The sequence below is a fragment of the Haemaphysalis longicornis genome, unplaced genomic scaffold, assembly GCF_048455015.1.
Source record: "Haemaphysalis longicornis isolate Haplotype H1 unplaced genomic scaffold, Haemaphysalis longicornis Haplotype H1 scaffold_8, whole genome shotgun sequence".
NCBI lineage: Eukaryota > Metazoa > Arthropoda > Arachnida > Ixodida > Ixodidae > Haemaphysalis > Haemaphysalis longicornis.
Window position 1 is genome coordinate 189343104 of NW_027526445.1, and position 13687 is coordinate 189356790.

The following is a 13687-nucleotide window of genomic DNA, read 5'->3' on the forward strand; positions in this document are numbered from 1 at the left end:
TGACCTCAAAATAGAGTTTAATTTCGCTTAGGCAACTGCATAAAACTAATAAGCGAAATTGTCGATTCAGAGAGAGAGAGAGAGAGAGAGAGAGAAGAAAACCTTTAATGAAGAACAGTGAGGTTAGCTGAGCCATGGCACTGTCCTGCTACGCTAGATGATAGAAGAAGAAGAGAAAGAAAGCAAAAAAGAAAAGGAAAAAAGAAAACAAAAAAACAAAAAAGAACAGTAAAAATGAAAAGGTCATTTGATGCGACCAAAATTTGCAGTCACAAAACTCTGTCCACTTCTGGGCTCCAAAGAAACACCAAGAGAGAATTTATTGCACCTGCAGCATGACTGAGACCCAACCAAGGTCCAAAAACAGCCCTCAGTTCACGTCCCGCACCATTTTATGCAACTAACGAGAATAAATACTGGTCTGGCTAACTGTTATATTTAAAGCTTTTTCTACTAATGCAGGGTAAAGAGGCACGTCAGCAACGCCTCTTCCAGATGTAATTTCGGTTCCTTGCATAGAACTCAATAATGTCAACTCGTTATCCTCTAAACATGCTCGAAACTTGCTTTTCAGGATTCTGTGCTTTATCTTGGCCAGTTTCACCAATTCAGATGCTTTTAGCTTTCGAGATACGCCGGAGAGTGAACACAAGTGTGGCGGAGAAGTGAGTAACAATTTTTTCTGGTTTAACGGCCCTAGTGGACAGAATTGAAAGGGGTGTTGGTTTTGCCATATATACTTTTAGGCTACAGTAATATCTGTTTAATACAGAGGAAAACTCAAAAATGGGCTCGTCTTTTACCTTTCCTGTCGAAGTTTTCGTGCGCACATGAATGAGCAGCGACTCGCCCAACTGGCCAATGTGCCACCACAAGAATGTATCGTTAAAAGAATTTATTTATTTTTATTTATTTACAGTATACTGAGGTCATGGAGGACCATGCAGGTGGGAACATGGTGATTCAGATATACATTTTATGTGGCACGGCAGAAGCCACATGGCGCACAAGCACCCTAAGTAACAAATAGAGAAGGAATAGACATATCGGCATAACTAGAAACATTGAAAAACGGTTTAACGCAGCCAATGAACAAAATAACACACCTTACTGAAGGGTTCAATACACATCACATCAAGAAGACACCATAGAGGTCTCCGAAAACAATGCCAGGTGTGCAGAATACTTTGCTGCTAACAACAGATAACAGGGCATCAATAAAACATCAGCATTTAAAAACAGACAAAATACAAAGGAAATGTGACAAGGTCGTTTATCTGGTTGACTGCGTTTCTATATCAGTAAGCAGTACACTCTCAAAAACACTTACAGATTCCGATGAAACAATTTTTTCAGACAACGAATTCCAATCAGCAATAGTTCTACGAAAAATTGAATATTTAAAAAGGTTCGTGCGAGTTTGATAAGGAAGGATGTTATGCGCATGCCGATTTCTGGATGTGCGACTCAAGAAAGGCTGAATATATGAGCGCGCCTTTACGTTCAGTTTGTTGCGATAAAGCAAAAACAAAACGTTTACCGGCTTTTAATGTATAGATCGTTATGGGGTCTTGAATTTTTATTGTATTCGGTATCACGCTCGTTCGGTGAAAACGACATATAAATAAACCCGGGGCCAAACGTTTACAGGACGCGATATGAGCAATCAAAGGTAATTTCTCCATGGCCTCTTGGCTAACTCCCTGATAAACATATGGTGATGATGCTCCGAAGCGTGATATTTTTCTTACAAGTAAAAATAGAGTGATGTGCCTGCAAACTGAAGACAAATAAACTTGGAACATTGAAATCGCCTCCTGTACTATTTTGTTCTGGTGTGTACATTCCGCAAGCAAACCAGGGGATTTCGCATTTCCGGAACAATCACTCTGTGATGATGCGACGTCGTTAGTCAGCTATGACCACTACGCCCTTCCTGGGACTATTTTATCGCGACAGCGAGTTTATTTTGTTATGAATCGAAAACAGGCGGCATGACTTCACGGCATTTTTGAAGCCAGCATGCAGCCTTGTTATCGTCGGCTGCAGTATACACAGAACTCGAGCAAATGATCACGCAATGCCGCTTTCGGCAAGGTATATTGCAGGGTCGTTCCACCACCCATCGCATATGTGTTTAGCGCCTATGCTACACGGGCGATTGAAATGGCATTATTCGAGTCAACCAGCCGTTCGAGTGAACTGCAATCGACCTCCCCCTTATCGGTCTCGCCCCCGGTTTTCTTTGAAGAGTGAAGCCAATTACCACTACGGTTCATTAAACTCCGTTGCAAATAAATGAACTTCGGCACAAGTTTGATAGTCAAAGTAGAGTGCCTGAATGTTCCTCCTCGCCGCCCCTACGTTACGGGTGCAGACAATCGCGTCGTCTGCTTCGGCAGCCGCCATATTGATTCTCGCCGCTCGGCCCGCGCGCTGCAAAAACGGGAGTCCGATATCAATTATCGTGCGCAGTCGCATTCTGTGATCATAAAATACATTTACAGTCAACGATACCTTGCTTGTAGAGTTGTTGGCAGATCGTAATTGTGAAAACACTGCTCTAACTACGTTTACAAAACAAAGAAGGCGGAGAAGCACGTGATGCACGCACAGGGAAGCGCATTCATGTGCACGCGCCTCCGCTGGCGTGCATCGTGTCTGTAACCTTTATAGCTGCTTTAATTGCGTTCAACCGTCAGAGTTCAACGGGGAAGGTACTGCGCAGTGACTCTTCACGAGAGAGGTATGTTACATAGATGTTTCGGTTCTTCCACCGCGCCTGCCGGATTGAGAAGTTCGCTCCTATTACTCCGTCAGCATTTTAGGGGCGAAGCCCCTTAGGAGCTCCTGCTTCCGGCGTCTCATGCCGCCGTATTCTCATGTGGTCACCTACTGAAACACCGGGACACTCATTTTCGAACGCCTCGCGCTACAATGTAACGCGGAACTAAAACACCCGGCCACTCGTTTTTGAACGCCTCGCGCTACAACGTAACGCATGCTAAAACCTATAATGCATAAAACCGGTTCAAAATAAACTAACATGACTGAAAGAAGAGTTTAAGCTTGAACCGGTTGGTACATAACTTTGAGGGTAAGAGGCAGCGTTACAAACGATACGAAGAAGAGACGAGACAACCAGATGCGTTGATTCATCGTCCCGTTTGCTCAAAGTCAATTAAAGATTGGTGTAACGTTCCCTGTCCGCTTCAGCAATCGTCAATCACAAGCACAAGCCGTTTTTAGACGGGCTATAATTTGGGTTACACTCAAATACCCACAGGCTCTTGACACTAGGCCAACATTTTGGACTGTGTTAAGCAGGTTGTTTGGTCTCACATTTCGAATGAGCACACGTTAAAATGACGTGTTGTGTGCAGTGTTGGGTGACGTGTTCCTGGTGTGCGCTGGTGATTTTGCTTTGTGCGAAATCGTGCTGCCGCGCGGCTTCGCGTCCGGGTGCAACGTGCTATGTTTCCACTGCTGTGGCGTGTATGCTCGATCCTTGTGAGTCACTTATAAAAGGAGTTGGCAGCTCTAGGCGAAGAAGCCTTTCGGTTACGCTGGTCCACGCGCTCCATAGTTGTCAGGAACAACATCCCGAGCATACTTATTGTACCGTATTGAGTTACATGTAGTTTCTGAACTTTTCTTTGGGCACCTGGGACTTTCTGCGGATTGATTTTGCAGTAGCTTGTTTCACTACCACAGACATTTGATGTACGAAGTGTTGACTGCATACAGTACTTGGAAACGGATACGGTTTTTTTTTTCTGTTTTTCGCCACCGCTGTTAACACTAGTAGCGGCGCTGCGACCACCAGTTGCAGGTTTTATAATAAATTCTCTTTTCACACAGGTTGGGCATTGCACAGCCATCGCGTTGTCCCGTGCCACTATTCCGAACTGGGGGAGATGGGGCATACAAGTTGCTTAAACCCGGTTTAACGCCAGTTACCGCGGCGCCGCCTCAGCAAGGGCGCGATTGCTCCTCTCACCGGCGCTTCTACGGCGCCCAATCAGCGCGCGCCGTGTGGCATGAGAAAAACCAGCAATCTTTGAATACACTGATACGCTGCATGCACATAGAATCAATTCGAAATTGAAAATAAGGAATTTCTAGATGCCTTCGGCCTTGTATACAAGGCAGTGGAAATATTTTCTGCCCTATTGCTCTTGTTCGAAAACGTTGCACACTGCCTAGGGGTGAGAGCAGACATCGAAGCCATGAATGATCTGTAGCTTGTGACAGCAACATAATTATTGGTACTTTAGTGAGCTCATTATCACCTCCCGCCATTGCAGGTCTCCTAATATCTGGGGTCCGCCTCCTCCCCCCCCCCCATGTGTACGCCTGTGATCGTAAATGAGGATATTTGCTAAAAGAAGACCACAGAAATGTAACAAAACGAAACAAAAAACCGCTGAATATAGCCCAAGGATAAACTAAGGACCGAGAGATATCGCCACTTTGGCGATTCATAGCGAGATCTGACTAATAAAAGTATAATGATGCGACGAAATATCGCTGCAGGTCTATATTCACCGTCCTAATCCGATTAACAAACAAAATTGACCCAGATGATGTCATGAAAGAAACGTATAGTTTATGAAGCGGCCAAGCGGCGTAAGAATGCTTACACATTAGTTCGTTTATCCTAGCACCTGCAGCATCCACTTTTGGGCATTACAGTAACAGGGTACAAAGTCACAAAACATGATCCAGGGTACAAATGATACCTACGAGAAAACAATCCAATGAAACTGCCAATGCATTAAGCGAAATACCAGTGTGTGCAAGTGCGTGTTACCACCAGCAAGACGAGGAACAACATGGTGAAAAAAGATGAAAAACATAATTTTATTTCAACGAAACAACATCACAGCTTCTTCAAATGTAGTTTCCGTTGTGGAGACGTACAAATACGCACGGCGTACCACGCACGACTTACCACGCTGCACATTTGTGATACACTTGAGTCTTTAGGGTTCTGTTGGGAAGCGAAACATTTTCCACCAATTTTTTGCTGTGGTTTGTGCGCAGCAGCAAGCAGCAACAAGGCAATTTGAGCCGCGAATCGTTGCCAGACAGAGATGCAAATTGAAAACGTGCAGCTGTTGTACGGTTCTGCTGCGGAGAGAGTGACAGCGAATGGCGGCCGGCGCCTCCGAAAATCGTTCGGGGCGGTCAAGACAAGATGTTGCAATATTCTCTGGAGAGGGAACGCCAAACTGCTGCGCAGAATGCCCGTAGACCATGTACAGCGAGTGCTTAATCCCGCCTAGAGATCTTGCATATTGACCATGATATTGAGAGACTCATGTGATGTAAACTGATGTAAACATGTAATATAATGTAAACAATTTTAGGCCGGTGTCCCTCTTCCGTGCTGTTTCTGAAATCTTCGAGATTGTTTTTTACGAACGGTTGTTCTTTTATCTGAAAGGAAAAATTTCCCCCTTCCAGCATGACTTTGTAAAGGGAAGGGCCACTGCAGCAAACTTGTGTGCTTTCCTGGGGTACACCGCTCCCGTTGTGTTTAACAAAAGCCAAGTCGACACAATTTATTTGGACTTGACAAAAGATGTGATAAAATTTCGCAGGAACTGCTTTTCTTGAAACTCAAACAAATCGGGCTACGCCCAACATAGTGCTCCTGGTTTGGCAGCTATTTGAAAAATCGCTCTAATCAAGTGAAACATTTACATTGTTTGTCTAAGCCATACTTGTCTCTATCTGGCGTGCCAAAGGGCTGTAACCTTGACCGTTGTTATTTCTAGTGTTCATAAATGATCTGCCATCGCATGCACGCCACTCGAGGACTTTGTTGCTTGCAGATGACCTAAAACACTTCCGTAAGATAGTGAGTGTGCGGGATAGTATATTGCTGCAGAATGTCATCTATTTTATCGAACACTGGTGCACTGAAAATCGACTGCAATTGAATTTAAAGAAAACGGTTGTTATGTCAGTCAGCAGAAAATGCGATGGCATTGTGTTTAATTGCAACCTCTCAAATGAAGAAATACAGCGCGAGTGCCTTCTACGGGACAATGGTATCCAAGTGGACTCAAAACTGGACTTTCGTTCACATGTGTCTAACGTTGTTAAACATGCACTTCAATTTCTTGGTATGGCTTCTCGTCTCACACAAACATTTTGTCTTCTTACTCTCTATTGCGCATTAATTAGACCCAGTCTTGAGTTTGCCTCTGTCATACGGAACAATCTGCCTGTTTCTTCCAGTGACGCAATCGAAAATCTTCAGCGCAGGTTCATTCGTATTGTCTATGATCGATACATTGGTCGCCACCGTTTTTACAGCTACCACTCCATTTCAGCTGCCCTAGGCATAGTGTCTTTGCAAGATAGGAGACAAGTGCGAGATATGAACTTTCCACAAAAACGTTGTGCGCGGCTATATGACTGTGATGAACTTTCGACGTCATTACAGCTACGAATCCCATCTTGGAAAGCCTCGAAGTGTTCTTATACGTTAATCGACCAGATTTAGGGGAAATATCTCCAAGGTCGAGTAAGTTTGTGCGAAGGAAATTTTGACATCCACCTCAATGCAGCTGCACGCCTACAAAGGAAAGCTATACACCTTTCTCAGAAACTTCGCAGTTGAAGAAAAATTCCTCCTGGCCCAGGATTCAAACCCGGGACCACATCCTAACCGGAGCAGTCGCTCTAACAACTGAGCTAACCAGGAGGCTAGTCGTTTGTAGCGCGAGAGCGAATGATCAACAACTCTAAGTGATGGACTGGTGATAATCGACCAGATTTAGGGGAAATCCCCAAGGGGGAGTAAGTTTCTGCGAAGGAAAATTTCCGCACTTTTATTTTAGTCGATATACGGATGATATTACGCTATGGGTCACTGGTAGCAGCGACGCATTTATTGACAACACGTTACAGCAAGGTGCACGTGTCGTGAATGAGGAAGCACAGTTTGCGGGCCTCGAGTGCTCTCCCGAAAAATCGGAGATTCTCCTCCTACCAGCCAAACCGGCGTCTCGAAATGGTCCCGACATCAAATTTACCTGAGGGAACATTTGATCCCAGAGGTGCGCACCCTCAAAGTCCTCGGTCTTGTCATTCAGCATACTCGCACCAATACAAAATTTATCTCGAAGTTAGGCTCACACTTTATTCAGACAATTGGACTCATCTGACGAATTACCGGACACTACCATGGTCTCAAGGAGACGGAGACGATCAGGCTTGTTCATTGCATTTATCATTAGTCGCATAACATATTCCTTCCCCTACCTTCGAGTTCCGAACGCAGAAATGAACAAAACTGACTTTATCATCAGAAAGGGCTACAAAGCTGCATTACAAATTTGTATGAGTGCATCCACTGCCAGGCTTGAGCATCTCGGGGTTCATAATACTGCCCAGGAACTAGTCGAGGCAAATCATATCAATCAGCTCCGTCGGCTCTCAACAACGTCCACAGGACAGCATATACTGGTCCACCTTCGTATCGGGCCCAAAGTCTGTTCCGAACCGGCTATCCCCGTCCCCCGGCCTATCCGCGACTTCCTCCGCGTCCGCCCTCTTCCGAGGAACATGCATCCAACCTATCACCGAGGTAGAAGGAAGCAACGGGCGCGGGCGCTCTTCAAGAAATTCCCCACCAAACCTGATATTGTGTACGTGAATGCAGCCTAATAGCGCCATGACGACGCTTTTGCCCTGGCAATCATTAATAGACCGAGTGACCCCCTTGTGAACTCTCTGTGAGCGTCTGCACCAGCACCCCTTCAGCGGCAGAGGAGGCAGCAATGGCGTTCGCACTAACAACTCGGCCTTCACCTACAATTATAACCTCCGATTCAAAAACGGCCACCCAAAACTTCGCCTGCGGGTACATATCGTCCGTGGCGTCCACAATTCTCGTTCTGAATCCCCTGACCTCCCTGGTAAACATTGTCGGTACCCCGGCACACACTGGTTTGGGGGGAAATGTGGCAGCACACAACGCAGCACGAGGATTCACTATCCGTTCCGGTGCCAGCCTCGTCCGCAACCACAGCGCCAGGTCAGCTGCCGGGATGAGTTAACGAAGTACCATGATATCACTGTTATGGAACGGGACGCGGACGCGAGGCCATGGCTGAGCCGGACCGAGGTTTGGTAGCTTCTTTCCCCTCTCTCCGATCGTAATGATAGTTGGCGGTTAGCCGCCTTTGTCCTCTTCCTTACTAAATCTGTAACATTCTTACTAAATCTGCTAAATCCTTACTAAATCTGCGGAGCCAGCTGCTTGGCCGAACTCGGTCGTGCTGGTACATCCCGCGGCCTCGTTTAACGACGACGTTGGAAATGTAGAGTCGCGGTGCTGGTCTATCCTCTCTGCCACAGACGACGACGAACCCACGGTTTTGAAGGCAGCCCTTGTTGCAAAGGGGAGGACTGCGCTGGCGGCGTCCTTTTTCTGTGAGGTGCCACCTTTGAGAGGCCCCTGCTTCCTTTGAGGTGGCGACAAAGTCTTCGTCACGGTTCCCGCCCTTCTCAACGTTTTCTCGGAGATTCGCTCCTTTAGCAAAACCTTAGCGCGACTGACTATGTATGAGTACTCGTCGTCCTCTTCTAAGTCCTTTACGAAGGTGTCAAAGTCGAGGAGGTTCTGAATCAGCCCGTCAAGCTATCGAAGTTGATCCTGTTTTTGTTCTACGTCACGGCACAAATCCATAAGAATACTGATATTCGGTGTTGATGATTGCAAGGCACGAACAGTCGTACTGGCTAATTCAGTTATGTCCGCCCGGAGGATGGCCCGCGAAATTCTAAGTCTTTCTACGACCTGCCAATCATCAGAACCAGGGAGCGCAGCGAAGCAAGGGTCGCGATTGTCCGATGGGTGGGGCTCATCTCCGGGTTCTAGGAGGGGGGTCTGCGTCCAGCACACAGCCATGGCAGGCACCGTTCAAGGGTGAGGCCTCCGAAATGAGAAGATCCGACATACAGAGGCCACGCACAACCTTGAAGGCGCTGCGCTGTGAAGTCCGCTGGTGCGTCGTTCCCGGGTTTCGGCACCATAATGTTATCGAACGGGACGCGGGCGCGGGGCCATGGCTGAGCCGGACCGAGGTTTTTTAGCTTCTTTCCCCTCTCTCCGATCGCAATGATAGTTGGCGGTTAGCCGCCTTTGTCCTCTTCCTCTTCCTTACTAAATCTGCAACAATCACTACGCATTACCGCCTCTCTTGCCGTCGATACCCTCCTGCCCACCCTGAGCAAACCAACCATCAGAAGCACTTATGGCAACTCCTGCAGACAAACTCTTTTGCCTGCCGAGCACAACTGCATTGAATTCAGCCCTCGCAACTTCCCTCGCCAAATTGTCCACTTTGTGGGGACCCAGCCCCGCTGGTCCACTCTATGTGGGCCTGTCCTCAAGACCACTTTCCTTCTATAGTTGATGAATAGCAGTGGGAGCCCTGGGCAGCTCGGACCCAGCGGTCCAGATACTTCTGCTCACCCTCGCTGAAAACGTCACCGCCGGCCTCAAACCGACGGCCACACCGCTCCCGTGAACCCGGTTAAGGCTCAATAAAGTGATGTCTCCCTCTTTCCCGCGAATACGGTATGACTGCGGGAAATCCACTCCGCGAAAGAGCTGCCCAGAGGTGTGTGTTGATGCGCACTTAGAAAAACAGGCTTCTGATAAATACTGCACAAGTAAGCCAGTCATAGTACTGTCAAGGAAGAAATTTGGTGATATCTGATTTATGTGCGCCTTCAAAAAATGAATGCAGGACATTTCGAAGAAGCGTTTTAAGTGAACTTGGGTGGTATCCACCGGAATGAAATGTAATATATGACAGGTGGGAACAAAGAGGGCAAAGGATAACTACTGCATGTACTAAACAATGAAAAAAACAAAGAGACTGCTAGATGTAAACACTGATTCTGTGCAGATATTTGTGTTTTCGTAAAACGCTGTTAATTTGTTCCCTCAATAGTACTTTTGTGTGTGCACACTGGAAAATTTCTAATTCTACAGCCAAAATATATTTTACCTAGCGAATAACCACTCCACCTTTGTATTACTAAATGCTATACTGTACGTAGGACCGTTCTGGATTCAGGGAAACATGAAGTTTGACTATAACGCATTGGTGTTCCATTACAACAGCATGATAACACTTGAGAACTACTAAACTTTTTTACACCCTTTTGGGCCGAAAAGGGTGTAAAAATCTTGTCCCATGGCTAACACCCTTAAAAGGTGTTTTGGCAAAAAAAGGGTGTATGGATGAAAAAAGGGTGATGAGCTCAACACCTTTAAAAAAGGGTGTTGAGGATGCTCAACACCCTAAAAAAAAGGTGTGGAGTCTCACACCCATTTTTTGAGGTGATGGCATGCGCAGAGGCAATGTCAAACGGTGGAGCGCGCAGCATTCAACACAAACAGCCAATACGTACAAGTTACAGTTGGAACACGGGATGCAAGCGGTACAGGGAGTGCATACTTACTTAGCAGTACATGCGCTGTTCTTGCTTTTATACCCAGCAGAGGAAAGCCCCCAGATGGAGTCGGTGGGCTTGTCGCAAAAAACTGATATTTTAGCGCTAATTTTGGAAGTATGGATTTTACTACGAGAATATACAAATCAACACGTGGATTTGCAAAAATGTTTTAATTACGCGGTAGTTTTTCTGATCCGTAACTTAAAGAATTTTATTAAATATCATACAAATCTTCCCTGCCACCTCAACACCCTTCAAAAAGGGTGTTCAATATTTCAACACCCTTTTTCCCAGAAGGGTGTAAAGCTACAAATTAGGGTGTTCGAAACTAAGAAACAGGGCGTAAAGAAAAAAAGGGTGTGAGAAAAGACCGCCAACGAAGAAAAAAGGTGGAGAGACCTCCAATTTTGGAGGCATTTTGTACCTGTTTACACGGGTGGACTGAACATTCTCTACAAGCGGGCGGGGGGGGGGGTTGTGCCTCACGATGTTTACAGCAATATGAATTGGCATAATTTATTACCAGTGAAGCTCTTTAAGCTTCAGGAGGTAGTTTCGGCAGCATTACCAAAAACATACAAAGAAAAAACTGGGGCGCCTGTAAAGGGTGCACCACCGCAGATAGCGTATTATGACTGTGAAGTCGGCTTTCGAGCTTGTTAGAGTGTGAGCACAAGGGGCATATGCGTATCCGCACCTCTTACTGTACCATTTCAAAGGTACTAGTCTTTTTTTGGATTCTAAAAGGTAAAAAAATTCGGGCAGCTTGCAATAGTGGTGCAACACTGGAGAAACAGCAACGCTGGGGGCCGACCCCCCTTGTTTCCCTCTTGGATCTCCTGGAAATGGGGAGGGGGGGGGAGGCGGGCACACTGGAACAGCCTTGTAACATCTGGTTAAATTTGGCCTCATCCCTGAGCGGTCATCCTAGCTTAGCAAGAACATTGTAAACCTTAGCAAACATAACAAAACCTAGCAACACCGGAAGAAACTAGGTCGACCCCCAGCTCCGCTGTTCTTTTTTTGCAACTGAACACCTATTTCACACCGTTTCAACAACCTACAGAAAGCCAAGCGTGTTGCAGTTCGTAAACATCCTTTTCGCCACACGACTACAGTCTTGTTAATTTTGAAGGTTCAAATTGGTGTTTCACGTGCCAAAGCTAAACTTGGGGCATGAGGTGCACCCAATAAGGAAACGAGCGATCATTGCATAAGAGCAATTATTTTTTTTTTGCGTTTGGAAATTTCTTGCGAGTAGAGGAGTATATGAGGGGATGTCTTCTTCTTTACAGTGCCATTATGCATCCGAACATGGCCTTATTCAATGAACAGCTGAACACCTTTTCCACACCCTTTCAACACCCTAAGAAAAACCAAGGGTGTTGAAGTTGGTCAACACCCTTATTTTCAAACAAAAAGGGCGTAGAGCTAGAAAAAGGGTGTTGAGACACAAGAAAAAGGGTGTATAGGCCTCCCAACACCCTTTTTCCACCTATGCTACGCCCTTTGTGGCTAAAAGGGTGTAAAAAAGTTTAGTGTGTGCGAATACCCAGTTTCTATACTATGCTTAGTCGGGCTGACTACTTTGTGCGCAACAGCAAGATGTTATTCTGAATGATAAAGGAATGTTCTCCTCTTATGGAAAGTTAGGTCATTAAAAGCTCTCGTGTTTACCGACATATCGTTTGTACGTGGATGGGTCTGCGGAGCCCATGTTGAATGCAACCTTTTATTCTTGAGAAACAAACTAAACATCTAGCTTTTATCTCATACTCTGATCTTCAAGCAGCATTTTAGTCGTTACATGTTAGATTTATTTCATTTTTTTTACTTTCAGTGCGACACCAGCGGTAATAACTGCCCACAAGGCTGCAAATGCTACTTCGGGAGAGGTGACAATTCAATAGGCCGATGCTACTCTGATGAATATCATTAGCCTGAGACCAGCGCCGAGATCATCGAATGTTCGGGAGTTTCTTATTTTGAACCAAAGAACTGGTCAATATAATAAAATTGTTCATTTTGAACTCGCTGGCGACATGTCTTGCCAAACTACCTAACGAGTGCGCTGCTCAAAAGCATATTGCCGCGAACCATACATTGGGTTTGTTTATTTGTGTTTTGCTTTTACCGCCCGGCTGCGCCAGTCTGTGTTATCTCTGCGCCAAGGGAAGCGCGTGTTCCATTCTTTCTTGCTGTGCCGCATGTGTTATCTGTTGTGATAGGGAGAGTATTCCGATCTAACGTGAACAGCCCAGAATAATCTCCTTGGATCTACTATGTTCTCGATGCGAATCGACGTTTCGAGAACCACGCGCGCCGAAAGATAAAAAGCCTGCAGTGCGGACGCCGGGGCATTCGATTCTGCGACGCTCGCCGACGCAAGTCACTTTGTTGACCGCTGTTTCGCCGCCTCTGTATTCTTTTGAGTTGTTAGGGGAGCACAAGTTCGCTCCAATAAACTTGTTTCTCCTTCAGGACAACTGCGTCGTCCTTGGCTTCGTGACATCTGGTGGAGGTGCTGGGTATGAAGGGTGCGTACCCCGCACCTCACCAGATGTCACGAAGCCCACTTCAACCAGATGTCACGATGCCCACTTCAACCTTTGGAAGCCGCTAAGCCAGTCCAACAAGAGCCAGCCACCGCCAGCAAGATTTACCACCTGAGTTCGGCCTACTACCGGAGAAAGCGAAGAAGAAAGACGTCGCCACCAGCACCATGGTCAACCAAGCCAATCCTCCCGTCGTTCTGCAGCAGCCACGGGAACCGCCATCATTCCAGGGAGCCCCCGCAGAAGACCCAGAAGAATGGTTGGAGAAACTGGTGCGCGTCCGGAAATTCAACAGGTGGGACGACGCAGTAACGTTCCGGCACGTTTTCTTTTACTTGGAAGATTCGGCTCGCACTTTGTTCGAGAACCACAAGAGCTCCTTGACAAACTGGGCTCAGTTCAAAAGCGAGTTCACTAAGACCTTCACTACCGTGGTCAGAAAAGAACGCGCAGCGCTGTTACTTGAAACTCGAACGCAGCACCCCAACGAAGGTGTCGTGACCTTCGCTGAGGAGATGAAGCGACTTTTTCGCCGTGCGGACCCTGGAATGACCGAAGAAAAGAAGCTCAGGTTTCTAATGCGAGGAGTGAAGCAAGAGCTTTTTGCTTGCCTTGTCCGCAATCCTCCCAAGACGGTGGCCGAA

At 46.5% G+C, this 13687-nt stretch overlaps 1 long non-coding RNA gene across 1 annotated transcript; it reads left to right on the forward strand.

The window, feature by feature from the left end:
- The first annotated feature begins 571 nt into the window (after nucleotides 1-571).
- On the forward strand, nucleotides 572-12518 carry LOC144149177 (uncharacterized). The gene is made up of 2 exons (XR_013318219.1): nucleotides 572-665; nucleotides 12329-12518. It is a non-coding gene; the product is annotated as an uncharacterized LOC144149177 (long non-coding RNA).
- The last annotated feature ends 1169 nt before the right edge of the window (nucleotides 12519-13687 follow it).